The sequence below is a fragment of the Nelumbo nucifera genome, chromosome 7 (assembly GCF_055504915.1).
Source record: "Nelumbo nucifera cultivar China Antique chromosome 7, China Antique-T2T, whole genome shotgun sequence".
Classification (NCBI taxonomy): Eukaryota; Viridiplantae; Streptophyta; class Magnoliopsida; order Proteales; family Nelumbonaceae; genus Nelumbo; species Nelumbo nucifera.
The window spans coordinates 20,071,166-20,092,121 of record NC_142655.1 but is presented as its reverse complement, the minus strand read 5'-3'; the positions used below and the strand labels follow the sequence as shown (position 1 = coordinate 20,092,121).

Here is a 20,956-nt window from a genome sequence, read left to right as displayed (position 1 = left end):
TAATATTTTTTTGATGTTTTATATACTACTTTTCATATTTTTTTACAATATAATAATAACAATAATTAATTTTAGATAAATTAATAGTTTAATCTCCAATAACTATAAAAATTTATAGCGAAAATATATAATTATTGAAAACAAATTTATAACAAAAATACAATAAATAACTAATAAAAATACAACAAATCCAATAATTACAAAATACAATAAATACTAAAAATATATTAAATTAATTAGTAAATTTTGTAATCTCCAATAAAAGTTTAATCTCTAATAAATATTAATCGATGCATTATAATAAAATACATAGTTACCGAAAATAAATTTTATAAATTAAATTTCAAAAAGATAAATAACAATAGTTTAATCTCCAATAGTTATTGAAAATATTTTAAATATATAATAGATATAGATAAATATTTTAAAACTATTATTATTAAATATTATTTTTTGAAAGTTATTTTATTTAACTATTACTTGATATATGTGAAATAATGTTTTTATTATTAACACAATAATAATTGTAATTATTATTCTATTGCTAATACATACTAAAGAATAAGTTTTGAAAGTTATTACGTATTTTTTCTATTCCGAAGCTTCAATACCTCCAAATTATTTAATCTATTTTCATTATTTAAATAATATATTATTTTAAATTTTTTATATTTTACAATATTATTATCAAATATTATTAAATCTATTATAATTATTTTTGTATTTTGAATAAGTTTTTTAAAGTTATTACTTAATTTTGTTATTTAAATAATATTTATAATATGATTTAGTTATTAACTTTTCAATATTTAAAATTTAGCTATTTAAATAATTTTGTTATTTAAATATTAAAATTAATAATTATTTATTAAATTGAATAATCCATAAAATTATAATTTATACTATTATTACATAATTGCACTATTATTTTTGTAAAATATAAATTATTATTAATTTGAATATTATGAAATCTATTATAATTCTTTTTCCATTTTAAGAAACTTTTTAAGTTTATTACTTAATTTTGTTATGTTAAATATTTAAATATTTAAAGAATATTTATTTTTTTTATATTTAAGTTTTATTTATTTTAAATTTATTATATAACATTAAATATTCTGTTCTGTAATTATTTGGATATTTTAATATTTTGTTATTATTTATATATATATACTAATTTTTAAAGTTTTTATTGTTTAAATAGCATTTAAATCTTTAAAATATTAATTGGTTATTAAATTGAACAATCCATAAAATTATAATTTATAGTTATTACATAATTTTGATAATTATTAATAATTTGAATATTATTAAGTCTACCATAATTGTTTTTGTATTTTCAATAAATATTTTAAAATTATTATATAATTTTGTTATTGATGAGGGCAGATTTGGCCCTCCAGTGACATCATGACACATGGTATATTAGAACAACTGGACTACATCCCAGCATCACCTAGGCGACAACTTGCCTAGGTTAGTGGTTAGACCTAGAATTGGAACCACTTTGGCCATCAATTTTCAGGTTAGTGGTTAGACCATGGTTTTTAGAATTGATGATGCACAATCTGGCCGGTCTTAGCTGTCAATGATCTTGCCTCTGAACTGAGTAACAGGGACCTGAAACGAAAGGAGGAGAGAAGCTCCGGGGAGAACCCGACGTAAGGGCTCCGAAGCTCAAGTTAGAATCCTTCAAAGGCAAGATAAACCAGATAGCGCAAGAGTTAGCCTACCTCGTTCCTGGGGGGTAGGAGCCTTTTATAACCACCTCGCGTACTCGCTTCCAGGCTTCCGTCAGATCGGGCATGATTACTTTTGAACTCCTGCCAGTTCGGATGTCATTTCCTCTGACCGGACAGAACCGCCACTGTTCCTTTTGTCGGAGCCGTCTCTGCGGCTAGTGACGACGGTTGCAGGTGGCGGTAGCAGGAAGCCGTTTGAAATGCGGTTGTCAGGCGTTAGATCCCAAATCAGTTAGGTGCATCGCCCTTGGATACGGACGTCCTTGGTGTCGGGTACGTTTGGTCAGCCTGGTGTTTTGGAAGCGAAGTGTTGGAGTGGCGAGCGAGGTGTCTTGAGTTCGGTTTGGAGTGTTCCGAGCTGCCATGGGCCAGCTCGAGTCAGCTTTGTGAGGCTTGGGGCCCAGTATAGTTCGTGCTCCTTGCAGGGAGCTCGGGTTCTCAGTAGGGAGCTCGCTCTTAATAGGGAGCTCGGACTTTAGGGAGCTCGGGTTCTGACTTAGGGAGCTCGGACCCTTAACAAGGAGCTCGCTCTTAACAGGGAGCTCGAGCTCCTAGTAGGGAGCTCGGACTTAGGGAGCTTGGGTTCTTACTTAGGGAGCTCGGACCCTTAACAGGGAGCTCGCTCTTAACAGGGAGCTCGGGCTCGATAGTGAGCTTGGACTTGCTTCCGATGTTCGCTTCGGGCGCTCTACTGTCCCGAGCTGCTTGCTTTTGCCACGTGTCGGGCGATTGCGAGGTCGGGCCAAATTTCCCTTCATCAAGAACCAACCTAGAGACCAAACCGGTTAGGGGTCTGGTTATCGGATCGAACGGTCAGCCCATTCTGACAAAAAATTAAAAAATTAAAAAGAAATGAAAACCGGTCAAAACCGTTCTAACGGTTCGGACGATTAACTGCCCGAGTCATCGGTTTGCTGACCAAAATCAATGGTTTTTATGGAAAATCCTGTTTTGGGGAAAACTGGAACCAGTCACCTGACCTGTTCCTGGTTTTTTCGGTCTGATTGTCTAGTCCAGTCCGATTTCGAAAACCATGGGTTAGACTATTTGATTCGAATAGATGACACGCTCCATATTAAAAAATTAGAAATAATTAAAATAAAATGGCCAAAAACTATTATCCAAGTCCAATGGGTTGACGATTTGACCACCTAGGTCAACAAATAATTGATTAAGTCAACGATTTTTAACCAACGAACATGTTAAGAGTGAAACGGAACCAATTGCCTAAATGGTTCTTAAAAAACATTAGTTATATATCATCCACGTGGCACGTGGGGCTCATCTTGAAAAGTCAGAAGCCACGTGGAAAAAGGTGATTTTAAATAAATCTGAAATATTATATAGCTTCTTCATGGTGTGGTGCCTTAGTTGATGGCTGTCAGTAGATGTTTATATTCTCTTATGAAATGTCTAAATCTACATACGATGGATTGGTAGTGTTGTTGGTTATCACGTCAGTCTAACACACTGAAGGTCTCCAGTTCAAATCCGGGCGACGCCACTCGCGGGGATAGCTCAGTTGGGAGAGCGTCAGACTGAAGATCTGAAGGTCGCGTGTTCGATCCACTCTCACCGCAATTTTCTCTTTTCCCTACCAAGATGTCAGTTAATTTAATTTTAGGGAAAAGTGCTCTGCACTCACTGCTTACAGCCCCCGTTGTCTGTAGGCTAATAGCCGCTATAACCCGCGTCACTCTAACACAATTCCTTGCACGCTCATCACGTTCCCTTTTCATACTACTTTAACCTCTTGGTTCAAAAGTGGGAAGTTCATCATATATGATTATCTATTAAAAGGGAATGATATGATGTGTCATTTATCTGTTTTTCCCTGTTGTTATTTTTTCACAAATTTTATATAGTTCTATTAAGTTTTTTCTTACTACATTTTATTATTAAACTAGAATAATCCATGAAACAAATCTACACTAAATTAAATTAATAAAAGTAAAATAAAAAAAGCTTAAACTCAAGAAAAAGAGTAATATTTTAAAAACCAACATGGAAACAAAATCATTGACCACCGGCTTTCGAGTCAGCAGTTCAACCGCCCATGTCGAATGGTTTGGATGGTTTGATCTCTTAGACCCATTAGGGTAAGAGGATGATACATGTATATATGTCTCATTTCTTTTTTTTATGGGAAAAGAGAGGAGTAGAGGTGGTTGTCGGCAGGGAAAGGAAGGAACGGGAAGAAAGAAAAAAAAAAGGAAGGAAGAAAAGGAGAGAAAAAAAAGAAGGAAGGAAAGAAGGAGGAGGAAGAGGAGGAAGAGATGTTACAAACATTGACTATAAAGGTTTATGAGAGAGAGAGAGAGAGATTTAATAATGGTCTTATTAGAGAGCAAATGTGGATTTTATGAGAGACAACCCCTGAGGTTTTTAATGATTTAATTTAAAAAAAACAAATATGCACATTTGTGAGGAGGAGGAGAAGATAAGTGTGAGCTTTGTGGTGAGAGCACCCTCACCTGAGATCAAATCAGCTCCCCACAATGTCCCACATCACATCTCTATCGTGTATTGGGAACATCTCCCGATGATGACATCATCATTTCTGGTATTATCATCAAGAGATGTTTCTAATGCATGGCTGAGATGTACTGTGAAACGTTGTGGGGGGCAATCTTGTGGGGGACTGATTTGAACTCCTCTCACCTCCCCTCTTTCTTCTTTCTATATATAGAAGGTACATGTGGGCTTTGCATGTGATGCCTAGCCTTATATGCTCCTTGTCTTTGAAGACTAATAAAGGACACAAGTCCAAGAAAGCAATACGATCTGGACACCAAAGGCAAAGAGGAGATTGGAATTATGAGGTTCTTTGGCAAGGTGGTCAAAGTAGGGGGTAACAAGTGTCCAACAAGTGGAGGTAAGGGGGTGAAAGGTGATAGGGGAGGTAAAACTTAAAAGGAAGCATGGAGCATTTATGACTTCGAATTTTTCCACGAGTCATTGGTGGAGATCAGAGACATATTATATGGTTGTGGATGAAGAGCAAAGAAAACAAAAACAAGAGAGTGCGTGTCACAAATCTTCTGTCGAAAGGAAGAGAGATCCATAGAGTAGATAAGGATTCAGATAGAGAAGGGATTCAGAGTTGAAGAAACTATAGAGGCATTAGCATTGGTGGTAAAGGAATGGTGATTTTGGAGTAGGGATGGCAATTTTATCCATTCCTGACAGGTACCTGATTTTTCTGACCCGATGGGATCGAGGATGGGGATTGCTTTGGTGGGGCGGGGGCGGGGGCGGGGACGGGAATTAATAAGGATCCCCGATTAGGGTCGGGGTTGAGGATGGGGAATAAAGTCCATGCCCCACCTGGACCCTGATTATATATCTTAAATATTATTCATATTAAATATATTATTATATATGATATTATTTATACATATATATCAAAATATATTTAAAATAGTATTTATATTTAAAATTATTTATTTATTTAAATAAATTTATTTTTTAAAAAATACTGTTAACTAAAAAATTTTGAGGATTCGGGTCCTCATGGGAAACCCATCCCATCAAGATTAGGAATGGAGGATAACTTTTATCCTCGATAGGGATTGGGGTCGGAGAGGGGGAATATGATCCCGCCCATAACTCTGTCCTGTTGCCATTCCCATTTTGGAGTATAAAAAAAAGAATAAAAGAATAAGCACATAAATATATTGATTAATAGTTGGATGGGCTTACTAGGGAGCTACATAAATGTGTTGGAGTTGTTGCTATTCGGATCGGAAGAAACTCGTTTTGACTGGACAGGTAAAGAAGACAATTTATACGGGTTATGAAGGACCCATTTTTGTACAACCCAAATAACATGCGGGTCTCATATAATATATGGAACCTATGTTAAGCATGGGTACCATAATAAAGTATACTAGCGGAGGGGCCCCTACTCCGCAGGGGCTGGAATGGAATTGTAACATTGCTATTTGTTATATTAAAAAAAACACGGTTCTTAATAAGAAATCATCATGTGCTCGTTTTTTAAATATTGCTTCAACAAAGCATCTCATATAAAATAACACGATCATACAATGATGGTGTTAATTTACACTGATTGAAGCATCTCATATATAGTGATAGTTTTGAGTTCTACTTCATAGCTGTCCTTTGTTTCACATCAAGAACTCCTAGTTGACCCAGATGGTAAGACCGTTTGGCCCGGGAACTATCTAGGCAATCGCTTCCGTTTTACCCCAAACCCAAGTCTCTGGTAAAAAATCATTGAATCAGTCAATGACCCATTGACCTAGGCGATCGAATCGTCGATCCGTTCAACAGTTTTCGACAATTCTTTATTTTTAATTATTTTTGTTGTTAGAACGGGCCATCCATTTGAACCGGACGGTCAAACCGTCGACCTGGAAATTGGTGGTTAGAATGGTTCCATTTCTGGGTTGTTTTTTTAGATGTCAATAATTAGACGAAATAACTTTGTAGTCATAGTCATGGGAAGGGTGCACATTGCAAGGGATTCCAAAACCTTGAAAGATAAACCCAAAGTGACATTAAAAAAAAATAGCGGTGAATCCACCAAACTAGTAAAACTAAAGAAAAAAAAATAAAAATCGAGTCCAAAGTTCCGCTTTGAAATGGTCGGTCTTGTAAGAAAATTAAAGAAAAAAACATTGCACAAGAAAATCCAAAGAAAAAACAAAAGGGGAGAAATAAAATGGTGGTAAGCCCTAGACCGTTTTGGAGGATCTTGAGGAAGAAAACCAAACACACACAAAAAAAAGCTGAAAATGAAAAAAAGGAACATACCACACATGCTCGAATAAAGCTCACAATAGAAGAAACCTTTGAATAGTGAAAATAAAAAAGCATAAAAAAACATGGTTTTCGAACCGTTATTGACCAAGACGAACGAACATTTTGGAAATCGGTTCCATTTTACCCCAACCCCGATCCCGGCTAAAACTGTTGAATCGGTCAACAACCCATTGACCTGTCGATCCGCTCAATGGTTTTTGGTTGTTTTTTTTATTTTTTAATTTTTGTTGTCAGAACGGATCATCCGTTTGAACCGGACAGTCGAACTGTCAACCTAAAAACCGGTGGGCCATGTCGATATTTAGAACCTTGAAGCAATTCATTAAGCTAATTGCAAATAACATTTTTAACTAACATTATCTAGCAATCTTCAAAGCACAAAACCCAAAAATTTAAACCAAAGAAATTCAATTAGCAAAAAGGCAAACATTGTTTTTGCTGATTTTTGTTAACATTATTTATTAAATATTTAATTATTAACAACATTTATCAATAATAGTAAGTAATTATAATATTTTATTAAATAATCAGTAATGATAGTTTAATAATATTATTTAGTTATTTTTAATATAACAATAATTATTAAATTTATGAATATGATTTATTAACAATATTCATTAAATTAATAATTACCAAAACTAGATTAAATTAACACTATTTAATCAATAACAATACTTTTAATATTTTATTAACAGTCAGTAATTATAATATTTTATTAAATAATCAATAACAATAGTTTTAATAACATTTTAAAAGTTATTAACAGTTAACAGTATTTAATAAGTATTTATTAAAATACAAATAATTATTACAGATCGGGGCAGATTCTCGACAGGGAAACTCGTTTGTTTAGTAGGGGATGAAGCCTTGGCACCATTGGCTGAGCTTGAAAACATTGGGTTTGAAGGTGAATAAGAAGAAGGCAGTCCATAGAAGAACCCATCACTCATATTCTTCCCTCCTTTCCTCTTCCAGAACCTCGTCATCTACTCTTCAAAATTCGAAATCTTCGACGCTCGCAAACAGGACGGTTTACTAGATCGAAGGCTGAAATTCTAGATCAAAGCTGGGTCATGCCAAGAAATTTTAATGTTTAATCTCAAGATGACATGGGATTTGATGTTATAAACTCTTATGAAAAAGTTTTAGTAGTCGAAGTTGATTCTGCTGAAAAGGAAACTTCAATAATTTGAAGGAAGTTTACATAGAATGTGGTGACAATTGCAACAGAATCACTTCCAACCATCTATATTCTCATTCTGAAATGGCCGCACAAGTAGGAGCCTCTTGATTAAAATCTGGTGACTTGTCACATGCAATCTGTGAAAAACTTAAATTATTTCATATAAATAATAAGAAATGCAAATAGTCCAATTTTTTAACTATCATATGTTTGATACTTAAATCATCTCTTGTACAGAGCATAAGCTAGAGAGTTTGACTTCCATCACTTATATTATTGATACACTTTTATGTATTGGTAAATGCATATTGATGCTTTAATTTATTCATCTTTTTTTTTATTTTAGTTTAAAATACACACACATATATATATATATATATATATATATATATATATATATATATATTATTTAATATAATTAGGGGCTTGGGCGGATTTCAGGCAGAGAACATGTAGCCTTTTCTTGTTTTGGATTTGTTCCCTTTAAACAGTAGAGAAAAGTCTTTATGGTTTGTTTTATTTTTGTCCCAAAGTTGTAGCATTGATCTTAAATAAATTAAGAAATAATGGGAAATTTGGTAATTTTACCACATTCCGCAGCAATGCTAGTTACCGGTGCTGGACTTGTATGTATATTATTTCCCAAAGTTCAGGTACTTGATTGTCATAATTAAAAGCTTAGACCCTTAAGTGTTATTACCCCAAAGTAGAGGCTTATCTATTATCTACCCTTGTCTAAAATTGTTTCACGTGCACATTTACTACTTTTTGGTAATCAACTGATTTCATTAAGAAAACAACAAAGTAGCTATGAAACTAGGGATTGCTCAAATTTTGAAAACTTTATTAAGCAAAGGGTTTCACTATGATGCAGAAAAGACACGATACCCAAAAAAACTTACAGCCAATCAATTGGCATTATAGAGGTGACTAATGAAGCAGTATTGATCAAAACTGAAATCTTACGTGGGGGAACTTTTTGTTGTTCGAATTTTCGCTTTTTAGTACTACAAGTAGAGAAATCTGAAAAAGTATTCGAATGGTGTCGTGGTTGGTTATCACGTCAGTCTAACACACTGAAGGTCTCCGGTTCGAGTCCGGGCGACGCCAAAGTTTTTATAAAAGTTAAACCCACTCTCACTGCATCTTCTTTCCTTTATTTCACTTCACTCTCGTAATATATACCATGTATCTCGAATATTGCCATGGACCCACCTTGCCTCCTTAGAATTGCCCTGTTTGTTTGCATGATCTACAATTTGGAATCACGAGCTCTCTATCAAAGTAAATTAAATAAATAAATTTATAGTAAATCAAAGTCATTTGGTTGCAGTGTGATAGTGTATCGTGGGTCGAGGTAAAATTGTGTCTTTGTCAGATATTGTATCGTTTAATGAAGGAAACTTTTTTTTTTTTTTTATATAAACTAGAGATCCAACATAGGAGCTACACACAACGGGGGGGGGGGGGTAGCCCATCCCCAAATGTCAGCACAAGAAAGAAAGGCAAATAAGAAATCGAACTAAGATTTAAATGAATACAATTAACAAGCCAATCAGCAACTCGGTTCCCTTCCTAGAATGTGTGTTTGTACTCCAACGTGCCATCCATCCTTTCGATCAAAGACTTGCAACCTTCAATGATCCTTCTCAGTCTCCATGGAGGGTCCATTTGGTTCTTTAGATAGTTAATAACATGTTTTGAATTGCCTTCAATGATAATGGGATTTCCATTGAAATTGAGAGCAAGATTGTGAGCTTCCCAAGCCGCCCACGCTTCATTGATAGTCGATGATCCAATACCGTAGGCTTTGAAATCCATAATCTGGCCAAGGTGGTTTCTGATCACACAAGCAATGGTGCATCTGTTGTTTATGCAAGAAGCATCAAAGTTTATTTTGATTCCATCCACTTTTGGCTTAATCCACTTGATAGAGATGACTATCTTATTTGGAGACATCAATTAGTCACTATCAAAAGGAGCTTTTAGCTCTATCAATGATAATTGGAGGAGGGATTGCCTTGTTGTTGAAAGTTTTATTATTTCGATTCTTCCAAATTTGCCACAACAAAATATCAATTTTTTTCTTTTGCAAAGGGAATCTTCGGATGATGAGAAATATCATCTAGAGATGCCCACCATTCAAGCACCAAATTGCAATTCCCTTGAGGAGTCAGAATAGTATCCTTCGTTATGCTCCAAATTTGTTTAGTGAAATGACATTTTAAGAAGATATGAGTAGAATCCTCCTCTTCACCGCAAAAGTCGCAATAAACATCAATATCAAAACCTCTTTTCCTAAGAGCTATTTTGGAGGGGAATTTATTATTAAGCAAGATATATAAGAACATCTTGATCTTGGGGGCCACTTGCAGATTCCAGATTTTGTTGATTTTCTTTAGGGACACCATGCATCCAGTAGGCCTCATTATATGTCGATTTGACAGAGAAATCACATTTTTCAGTCACCTTTTGGTAGGGATACGATGCATCCAACATGCCTCATTATATGCTGATTTGATAGAAACTTTACTTCAATAAAATTGAAGTAAACATTTTATCCGTTCCTTTGCTCATAAGAAGCAAGTCATCCTTTTGTTCTTATCTTCCATCCTTACCTGTATACTCTCTAAGTGGCAATGGCTAGTTTTGATTCGTTGAACTTGTCGTTGGCAACACCTGTAGGTTGCGTTTAGTTGAGGTGTAAATGCCGGATAGCACTCTGGTTCAATTTGGAAGTCGTTTGGTTTCAACGTGAAAGTGTATCGTGGGTCGAGGTAAAACTGTATTTTTGTCAAATATTACCTCGTTTTATCGTTTCCTTTGATAAAATTGAAGTAAACATTTCCTCCGTCCTTCGATTGTAGGAAACAAGCCATCCTTTTGTTCTTATCTTCCATCCTCCCCTGCATACTCGCTAATTAGCAATGGGTAGTTTTGATTCGTTGATCTTGTTGGCAACATCTGTAAAAACTATTTTCTGATAAAAAATAGCGTCTTTTGGAGCACTCCATTAGAGAGAGAATTGAAGAGGGATGAACAACTACCACAAAGGAATTGATAATCATATTCTAACATGAAGAAAGGGTTTGGCTCTGTTACGTGTCTTAGAAGAACTCACACCTAAAAGCTATCCACAAGAGCATCCCATACTATCAATATGGGACAAATGAATCGTAACATTCCACCATGCTCTGCAGTCTTGATGCCCATGCGGCTTTGCACTAATCCACCTGGTCCTGGCCGAACACTACAATACCGATGTCACCACCTACGTTGCACGATTGTAATTGGGAGGCATAGTATAGGATCTGATACCATTTATTATGTGCCTTAGGAGAACTCACCCCTAAAAGCTAGCTCTTAAAGGGGAAACCCAAACACATATATACCCCACAAAAGCATTCTATACTACCGATGTAGGATAGCTTACATTAGCATTCCATACTATCAATATGGGACAAATGAATCTTAATAGCCTCTCCAAAGCAAGTCAAAGATAGGCGGTAATAGCCAATAGGCATTATATATGGAAAACCCAAATCCATCTTCACCTTTCCTTGAAATACAACAATCAAATTGTAGTACAGAGCTCAGGCCTTGCTTTTTTATGCATACTTTCATCAAAGCTTGTCATGGCAACAAACCCTCTCCATCAAGAGTATTAGGACCTAGCAAAGCTGAAACAAAGATATTTTCTCTTGAACTATGTCCAAGGCTATATAGCATACAAAAGAGTAAAAGGATTGAAATGTGCTTGAAGATTGATAGTATCTGAGCTTCGATTATAAGATTTGAAACAATTAGGGTTTTACAAACGATATTCTTTTAATCTCTACAGTCGTGAATTCATGAAGCTTTGAATCACCTGAAACGTGCTTGAAGATTTCTCGTATTTGAGATTTAGTTAGCCAAGGTTGTCTTCTATAAAACATCGGAGAGAAACCAACAATGGCGGAGAAGTAAATAAGAACAATAGCTAAGAGCCTAAGACTCTAATCCAAACGTTCACATTTTAACACCGTGCATTTCAAAGTGGAGACCCGGTCCCACTTTGCACACACTTGAATAGATCATGATCATTTGCAATGTACAAAAATGTATTTTCAACGAAACCAAACACAGCTTTAGGCTTAGTTTGGAAGGGGTACAAATACAAATATGTATTGTGTAAACCTTTATATTTTGTATTATTTTGTATGCATTTGACACTCCTGGATTGTTTGCATGAGTGAGAATCTGATCCTATTTTATCATATTCGGATATCTATTGTCAGAATTTTGGATCGGATCGAACAATAGGATCCGATTAGAAGTTGGACTGAACTAGATCAGCCCCGTATTTGATCCAAAAGAAATCGATTTGTTCCAATATTTGTTTATTTATTTATAGATATGTTTATATTGCATTTTTATATTATTTATTTTTTATAAAAAATACATGTATATATGATAAAAACAGTTAGAAAAAATGCTTGATTTTTTTTGTATTCTTTATACAGATTGCTATGTTTTTTCCCTTTAATAATTTGTTAAATTGTCTATAAATTAAATCAGATTGGATCAAATTCAGATATCCGACATCCTTAATCACTTCAAATTGAAATTGACCTTTGTGAGATCCGATGCAATCAGATCGGATATAGGATTTATATTATCGAATTAGATTTAGATATAAAATCTATATCATCAGATTGAACATGATATAAGATTTATGATATTAGATCAAATTCGGATATACCCTTATTCAAATCTGATATGATCCATTTGCATCGCTAATTGTTTGCCCCACTTTTCCTTCATTTTTCTGTTTTTAGTCAAACATTCAAAAGCGATATTTCATAGACTTACTTGAGAGTACTTTCATTAACATCTCCATACTCATGTTACCTTATTATACTCTTCTTCGACAGAATTTGCATTGCCCAATTTGCTATTTAGGCTGTGTTTGGAAACGATGCAAATGGAGTGTAAATCCTGGTTCAAGGTAAATTTGCACTCTGGTTCACTTTTTCCTGTGTTTGACAACATTACATTCATGCATTGACAAATGACAGGAAATACATTTTCCAATGCATATTTACATTGAACATCTTATTTACATCAATAAATAAGTAAATCTTATTTTCTAATGCATTTTTACATCAATAAAAAAGAAGTAAATTTGCATTCAAGTGGGTTTTTGATAAAAAAAAGGCATATGCTTTATTGGAATTCATGTTAGAATCCATTACAGCTAAAAGTCTGTTTGGTAAGAAGGTAAATTTGCCAGTGGAAAACTAATCCAACTTTACAATTTATATGGACCGTTTTACACTCTACATATTTGCATTCACACTTATTTGCAATGCAAATCTGAACCCATAATCGTTAAGGTAATACCCAAGTGACAAGGCATGGCGCTTATGGATGATTGTCTGGCTTAAATCACCTACCAAATTTTGTACATTCTGCTATGAAATGCTTTTATATTCTTTACTTTTTGATATATCATAAGATATTATTAAGTTAATTAAAAAAATTATTTTGTAGGTTATATACTAGTTTTTTATTATTTTTTATTTGTTAGTGTTCAATCAACACACATGCTGTCATATATTGCCTTCAACCCTTACGGCTGCATTTGGAAACTATGCAAATAGAGTGTAAATCCCAGTTCAGGGTAAATTTGCACTCCGGTTCACTTTTGCCTATGTTTGACAATATTGCATTTATGTATTCACAAATGACAAAACAAAGCATATTTACATTGAGAATAAGATGTAAAAGTACATCAATAAAAAAGAAGTAATTTTGCATTCAAGTGAGCTTTTGATTAAAAAAAAAAGCATATGCTTTATTGGAATTCATGTTTGCATTCATTACAGCTAAAAGTTTGTTTGGTAAGAAGGTAAATTTGTCAATGCAAAACCAACCAATTTTGCACTTTATATGAACCATTTTACACTCTACATATTTGCACCATTTCCAAACGCAGCCTAAAGATTTCAAAATATACTGATAAATAGGAAAGAACTTAAAAACTTTATTTTGCAGCCAATTTAGTATTGCATCCATTTATTTGTGATTATGATCTACACTCTTACCTGATGCAAACTTTGCACTTTTTTGTCCCATTGTCACCCATTAACAGTGCAATTGCGTCTGAAAATTTGTTGCAAAATTTCCACCATTTTCACCTACCTTAATTCTCTTTCATATAAAGTTTGGACCACATCAATTTGCTTCCTACCTTATTTCCCACAAATAATAACCTTCCTACTACCTTGTTTCTCTTTTATATAAAATGGAAGCCACATTATTTTACTTCCTAATTTACCTTGTTAGAATTCATTGTGGAGTATTTGAACTTCATAAAATGGATCAATTCTTTTCTTCAGCATTAGAAATCACAAGGTTTTGTTTTTTCCATAACATAAGGGAAATTTTAGCACCAGCAAGGAAGGACCCGACCCGCTGCATCAAGAAAAACAAGAAAGCTTAGTTCCCATGGGAAGCTTGCAAGGGTGACGTCTTTATGAGCCTCTCCTTTGCTTGCCAACCAGTCCGCTGCAGCGTTACCCTCTCTCAAATGATTATATGCAGTGGCGGAGCCATGACTTATTTTTTGGAGGGGCCAACTTAAATTAGAAAAATGAAATAGGGAGTAGAAGAATAGAAGAGGTAAGGTTTCAAGAGAAATGAGATGGAAAGTTTGTGTTTATTACAGCTTTTTTTAGGCTATGTTTGGTTTGAAGGAAAAAAGGTAGGGAAAGTAAGGGACAGACATCAAAATCTATAAAAGGTTTGTAAAGGTTTCTTGTCTTTTCTTTTCTTTCCTTTCTTTACTTTTTCCTTCAAACCAAACATAACCAAACATAGCTTTAAAGAAAAAAGAAACAAAGTTTTTTTTTTTATATTTTTATTTTATATATATATATATATATATATATATATATATATATATATATGGGAGTTGGATGAGCATTACAAAGTGATCTCCTTAATTACTACATTTTTTAACGCAGATTCCACTTACTAGCTATACAAATAATAATTTTAACAAAAAGTTTGGGGGGAGGGGAGGCAATATACTTGGCTCTGCCATTATACGTGAAACTTGCAGTAGAATTGTGAACTAATCGTTTGCACTCCTCAACATTACAATGTCTTCATCTAAAGAAACTCATCCTTTCTATTTTTTTTTTCAGCATTCTTACAATGGGGTCATTTCAGTCATTTGTTACGTTGTTCTCTTAGGTTGTATTTGGTATTTTGGTTTAAAGAAAAATGTAGAGAAAGGTAGGAAAACCTTTATAAAAATTGTATAGATTTCGTTATTTTTTCCTTTAAACCAAACATAGCCTTAGTGCGCTTTAATTAGAAGAATAACTTACATGTCCAAATACAACAATGTCAGTTGATAGTTACACATCCACACAGGAAAAGTTTCTCAATGTACTAAAAATGGATTAGACCAAACTGCCATATATAACAATTTAAATTAGCATATATAGCATGATCTACCATCTTGGATGTTTTTTTATTTAGTTCTGACCCCAACCTGTTCAGCTGAATTTGAAGCACTGCCCTTCAAATGAGGGCCCCATATGGGAGACTAGAGTTCAGCGGAAGATTCGATTAGCATGGTTCAATTTCTTTGAAACGCTCTACCTAGGTTTTTAAAACGGAATCAGACAGCAAACTGGTCAGGGGTCCAGCTTCCGGGTTAAATGATCCAATTGTTCGAATTGAATAGACAGCCGTTTTGATAAAAAAGAATTAAAAAGGTCAAAATCATTATATGGTTCAACCGCTTGGATCAGTGATTTATTGACCAAATCAATATCTTTTGTCAAAAATCTGATTTTAAAGAAAAACAGAACCGTCACCTGACTGGTTCTCAGCTTTTCCTGTCCAACCGTCCAGTCCAGTCTGATTTGATTTTAAAAACCATGACATAAACTATTCAACGCTGTCCATGTGGGGTTCACCTAAGCCACTGCTACTGCTCTGTCCAAATGGTTAGTGGTTCAGCCAGTTCCATTGTGAAAAAGGCGGTTTTAAATAAATGTGAAATGTTGTTGACTCTCAGTTTTTCCTTATGAGTAATGTCCGAACTTTAATAACAACGGTGTCGTGGTGTAGTTGGTTATCACGTCAGTCTAACACACTGAAGGTCTCCGGTTCGAGTCCGGGCGACGCCACTCGCGGGGATAGCTCAGTTGGGAGAGCGTCAGACTGAAGATCTGAAGGTCGCGTGTTCGATCCACGCTCACCGCATATCTTTTTTTTTCTAAATTTTTTTTGCTTAGTCAGCTCTCTCAAAATCCAATCTCATCGGTTCCAATTGGTTTTTCAGTTTTTCATGATCACCCCTATCTACAACAAAAGGAATTAGGCTGGTTCCCTAATATAAAAACTATTGTTTCGCTTGTAGCATTCTATACCATCATAATTAAACCATAAATTTCCAGTGGTTTTAAATCTAACTCCTATGCATTATGGGGTTTAGAACAAACAATAACAAATACAAGAACCAATGCTAGAAAGTTGATAAGTGCTGAAGGAGCAGAAAATACTTGAGATCAAGGCCAATCCTATAACAAACAAGTGTGCAAATGAAAAATAGAGGACAGATTGTTTGTATTTCAAAATAGAGCTGTGTATATAGATATATTAATAGGGATGCAAATGGATCAGATCGAATTTAAATTATGATAGATATGAATCCAATTCAAAACTACTAATTGCAGATCCCATCAGATCTCATAAACATGGATCTGATTCAATTTGATATTTTTTGAAAACAATTAATAAATTATTAAAAGCAAAATAAAATATAATAAAGAAAAGCAAAAAATACAAGTATCTTTTCAACTATTTTCGTCATATATATACATGTTTTTCATAAAAAATAAATAATAGAACAAATTTACACAAATGCAATATAAATAATATATTTATAAATAAATAAATGTCATATATATATATATGTGTGTGTGTGTGTGTGTGTTGTATTTATATAAATAAATAAATAACACATATATCGGATCGGATCTTCTCGAATCGGATAGGGATGATTCGAATTCGATTTGATTTCTTATTGGATCCTATTATCCGGTTCAATCCGATCTGAAAGATTTGAAATGGGGATATCTGAATATGAGAATATAGGATCAGACTTCAGGTCGGATCAGATCATGATCTGATCCATTTGCATCCCTATATATTAACCGACTTAAGACAAGTGGCCTAACTAATGCAAGTCGTATGTCCAGTTGGACAGCTAGACTAACAGAATTTGTTTCAACAAATTGACACATGTTGCTATATGCCCCCTCAAGTTGGAGCATGGATTTGGGTGATGCCCTACTTGGGAACTAATTAAAGCTTAAACTAATCCCACCCCAATGCCTTCACAAAGATATCTACTGGTTGCAATTTCGAGGAAATGTGTGCAATAATAATAGTTTGGGATTGAATGTGCTAGCAGATGGAATGACAATCAAGTTCAATATGCTTGGTTCACTCATGGTAAATGGGGTTATCAACAATGTGAAGGACTGCTTTGTTGTCATGGCAGATTTGCAATAGGCTCTAGATGATGGAGGCCCAAATCATGAAAGAGACGTTTCAACCATAATAACTCACTAGTGGCTGGAGCAGTACTCAACTTCAGTGGAGGAACGAGATATAGTGGATTATTTCATTGTCTTCCAAGAAAGAGGAGAAGAGCCAAGAGTGGTAAAATATCCTATGGTGGATCAACGAGTGGTTGGACAACCAGCCCAGTTGGAATCACAATAGGCCCATAAAGCAAGATCATTTTGTGAAGGCAACAAAAGACCATATGATCTAGGGAGGATTTTAGATAACGAAGTACATGTATGGCCACTTCCAGATTATGTTGGGTGGATCAACCATGAATTGGCTTAAGATGTGCACCGAGTAAGTGATCTTGAATCGTGCTATAGTTAAATAAATGAGGCGACCAACTACTCTTCTATATTGAGTTGGGTGAACAATGGGTGGTCCAGAGTCATTTTGGAGGCGGTGTTGTTGCTCCATGGGAAATAGAATGGATTTAGAAGCAAGCATTCCAGCATCTTTTAGAATATCCAATGTGTATTTGCATTGGCTAAGAAAGATGCCACGATTGTCACAGAATACATCGATGCCCAAAAAATAATGTAGAGGTCCAAGATCCTTGATGGTAAAACAATCGCTAAGATACTATTTTAGAGTTACAATGGTGAGGGGATCACTTCTAGCCAACACTAGGTCATCAACATAAGCCAACACAACAAAAAAACACCTCGGCTTGGTCATAGTGAAGAGTGTATTATCAACAAAAAATTGCACAAATCCCTGTTGTTTTAATGCTTGTGCTAAGTATCAAACTAGTTTATTGAAGCTTGTTTTAGGTCATATATGGACTTATTAAGATGACATACATGTGCATCTCCTGGGAAAGTAAACCCAGTGGCAGTAACATGTATGCTTCTTCTTGTTATGCTCCATGCAGAAAAGTGTTGCTGACATCCTTTTGGTAAAGTTTCCATTGGTGTGTTGTTGCAAGGGACAATAAACAATGAATAGTGACAAGTTTTGCCACTGGAGCATATGTATCAATGTAACCCATGCCTTTGGTTTGTGTGTAACCCTTAGGCGTGCTTTGAATCACTTGACGCTACCATCGGCCTTGTGATTAACTTTGCAAACCCACTTATAGCCTATGGGCTTCTTTCTGGGTGGCAAATCAATAAGGATCCATGTACTAGTTCTTTTTAAAGCGGCAAGTTCATCAAACATTGCTTGATGACAATAAGGAAATTGATGGGCTTGGGCAAATTACTTGGGTTCTGCAGATGTTTGCATAAGGTTTATTGAAAAGCTAAGGGTGAAGATGTGAGGTAACTAGATATGGGGTGATGAGTGTTGGTGTGGGACATACAAAATCATTGAGATGAGATGGAAGACAATAGGAGCAAGGGGTTAGCTCAAGGTGGGTGTTGACAATTTTAAAACTGTTACAAGGTCAATAAGTGAGTCAATCCAACGAGGTGGGTCAATATTGATGTGGGTAGGTGTAGTTGAGGGTTCAATAGCTGAATCATGGGTCGATTGTGAGTTCATGATAGCATCGTCGCATGTTGGCAACGGGATTATAATCTCTAAAGAGTGACCATTTTATGAAAATTGTTCTTACAATACCCCTTGTACCCAACAAACACGTATCTATGAGAATGTGATGCAAATTTGTCTCAGCCCACATTGGAGGTATTAGCATAAGAAAAGCAACCAACCACCTTCAAATGATTGTAGGAGGGAGGTTTGTGAAATAACAACTCATACAAAATCTTTCAATCAATTATTAGGGTAGGTAAACAATTAATCAAATATGTTAAATTAGGATACATTCTCCCAAAATTATATTGGCAAGTAGGCCTAGAAACGGAGGGCTTACGTCATTTCAATAAGATGGTTATGTTTATGTTTGACAATTCCGTTTTGTTGTGGAGTGTCAACACATGACCGTTGATGCAATATACCATGTTTAGTTAAATATTCTTTTATGGGACCAAAGAAACTTAGACCCATTGTAAGAATGAACAAATTTCACTTTAGCTTGAAACCGTGTATTAACCATTGCACATAACATGGTAAAGTAGAAGTACATATCTAACTTGTTATTGAGCAAGTAGACCCATGTAACCCGTGAATGATCATCCCTTATAGTGAGAAAATAATGTGCTCCACTATGAGAAGGAATAGGGTATCCACCCCACATATCACCGTGAACCAGTTCAAAAGGAGTTGTGGCCCTTGTGTGACTATTAAGAAATGACAATCTAATCTACTTTGCTTCCAAAAAAGTATCACAACAATTATTCTTAGGTACTATGATATATGAATCAGGGATGAGGGATAAACAGTCATAAGAGGCATGACCCAATCATGAGTGCCAAAGGATAGACGGAATTATATGTCAAGTATGAAGGGCACTAGAAGGGTTCAAGGCCTTAAAGTGGCACAATCCATAATGCATCGTCCCTACCCTAATCAGTATCTTAGAGGCAATGTCCTACAAGACGCAAAAAGTGGGAAAAAATAAGGCTACACAATTTAATTGGGCATTGACTTTGCTTATGGACAACAAGTTGCAGCAAAAACCATGGACAAAAAGGACGTCACAAAATACAATATTAGGGGCCATTTTAACATCTCCTTGTAATTGAACCGTTAGTAAAGTGCCATTTGGTAATTGCATGAGTTTAAGGTCTACACTGGTACTAGGAGAACCAGAAATGTGCTCAGCACCATGTGGTCTGAAGCCCCACTATCTAGTGTACTCATTCAGAGGAATTAAAACATTGTTGGTTAACAGGTCTTACCAGCAAAATTGGCTAAAATCAATGCTGCTAGAGGACCAAAAAGGAGACTTAAGTAACTGTTGATATCGGTCAGTAGTCAGCCATGCAACCGGTGAGGATTCCATAGTGCGTGGTTTCCTTTCCCAGTTGGCTGGATAGCCTACCAACTCATAACAATGACCATTGGTATGCCTGGTTTTCTTATAATGGTCACACCTGAGTTTCGGATGATCCTCTATTATTGGAATTAAATTTTGGTGTGCTAACGTGAAGAGCAGTTGCCGCCACAACAGGTGCCTTCAAAACATATTCTCTTTAAGCAAGGAATTTTCTGGTGCAGGCTGCACCACCACATGAGCACGAAGGTACATTTGTACAGATGGAGAGCTCATCCTAGAGTCATTTCATCTTCGTAAAATAGGAAGAAATTGGGATATTTTTTTTGCTTACGATTAACTCACACTTGGACAAAAAATCTGCGGTGCATTCCCTTGTATCTGTCTTCAAGATCCATCCAAATCTCACAGGCACTCTCAACATAGGCCGGACAAGGCGTTGAAGATCTAGGAAACCACCATCAAATTACACTTTCTCCAGGCAAGTAGTTCCGAACATCTAGATTTATCAGGCTTCACAATTGTGCCATTGACAAACCCGGCCTTATTCTTTGCCTAGAGAGCATTGAACATGGCTCTTTTCCATGTTGAATAATTATCACCATTCAACGGACAAGATACAAGCACAGTTCCTAGATTATCATGCGGATGCAGGTAAAAAGTTGAATAATTATCACCATTAAGTTTGTCGCCATGATCACCGATCAAAGAGCACCTACGTGATGGGAGGGGGGGGAGCAGATGAAACGAATGCTGATTGAGGGATTCTTG

General features: G+C 35.3%; 3 non-coding genes across 3 annotated transcripts; all 3 read left to right on the top strand.

The window, feature by feature from the left end:
* The first annotated feature begins 3,249 nt into the window (after positions 1-3,249).
* TRNAF-GAA (transfer RNA phenylalanine (anticodon GAA)) lies at positions 3,250-3,322 on the top strand. The gene has a single exon. It is a non-coding gene; the product is annotated as a tRNA-Phe (tRNA).
* A 12,503-nt stretch (positions 3,323-15,825) lies between these two features.
* Positions 15,826-15,899, top strand: TRNAV-AAC (transfer RNA valine (anticodon AAC)). The gene has a single exon. It is a non-coding gene; the product is annotated as a tRNA-Val (tRNA).
* A 3-nt stretch (positions 15,900-15,902) lies between these two features.
* TRNAF-GAA (transfer RNA phenylalanine (anticodon GAA)) lies at positions 15,903-15,975 on the top strand. The gene has a single exon. It is a non-coding gene; the product is annotated as a tRNA-Phe (tRNA).
* Positions 15,976-20,956: the final 4,981 nt, after the last annotated feature.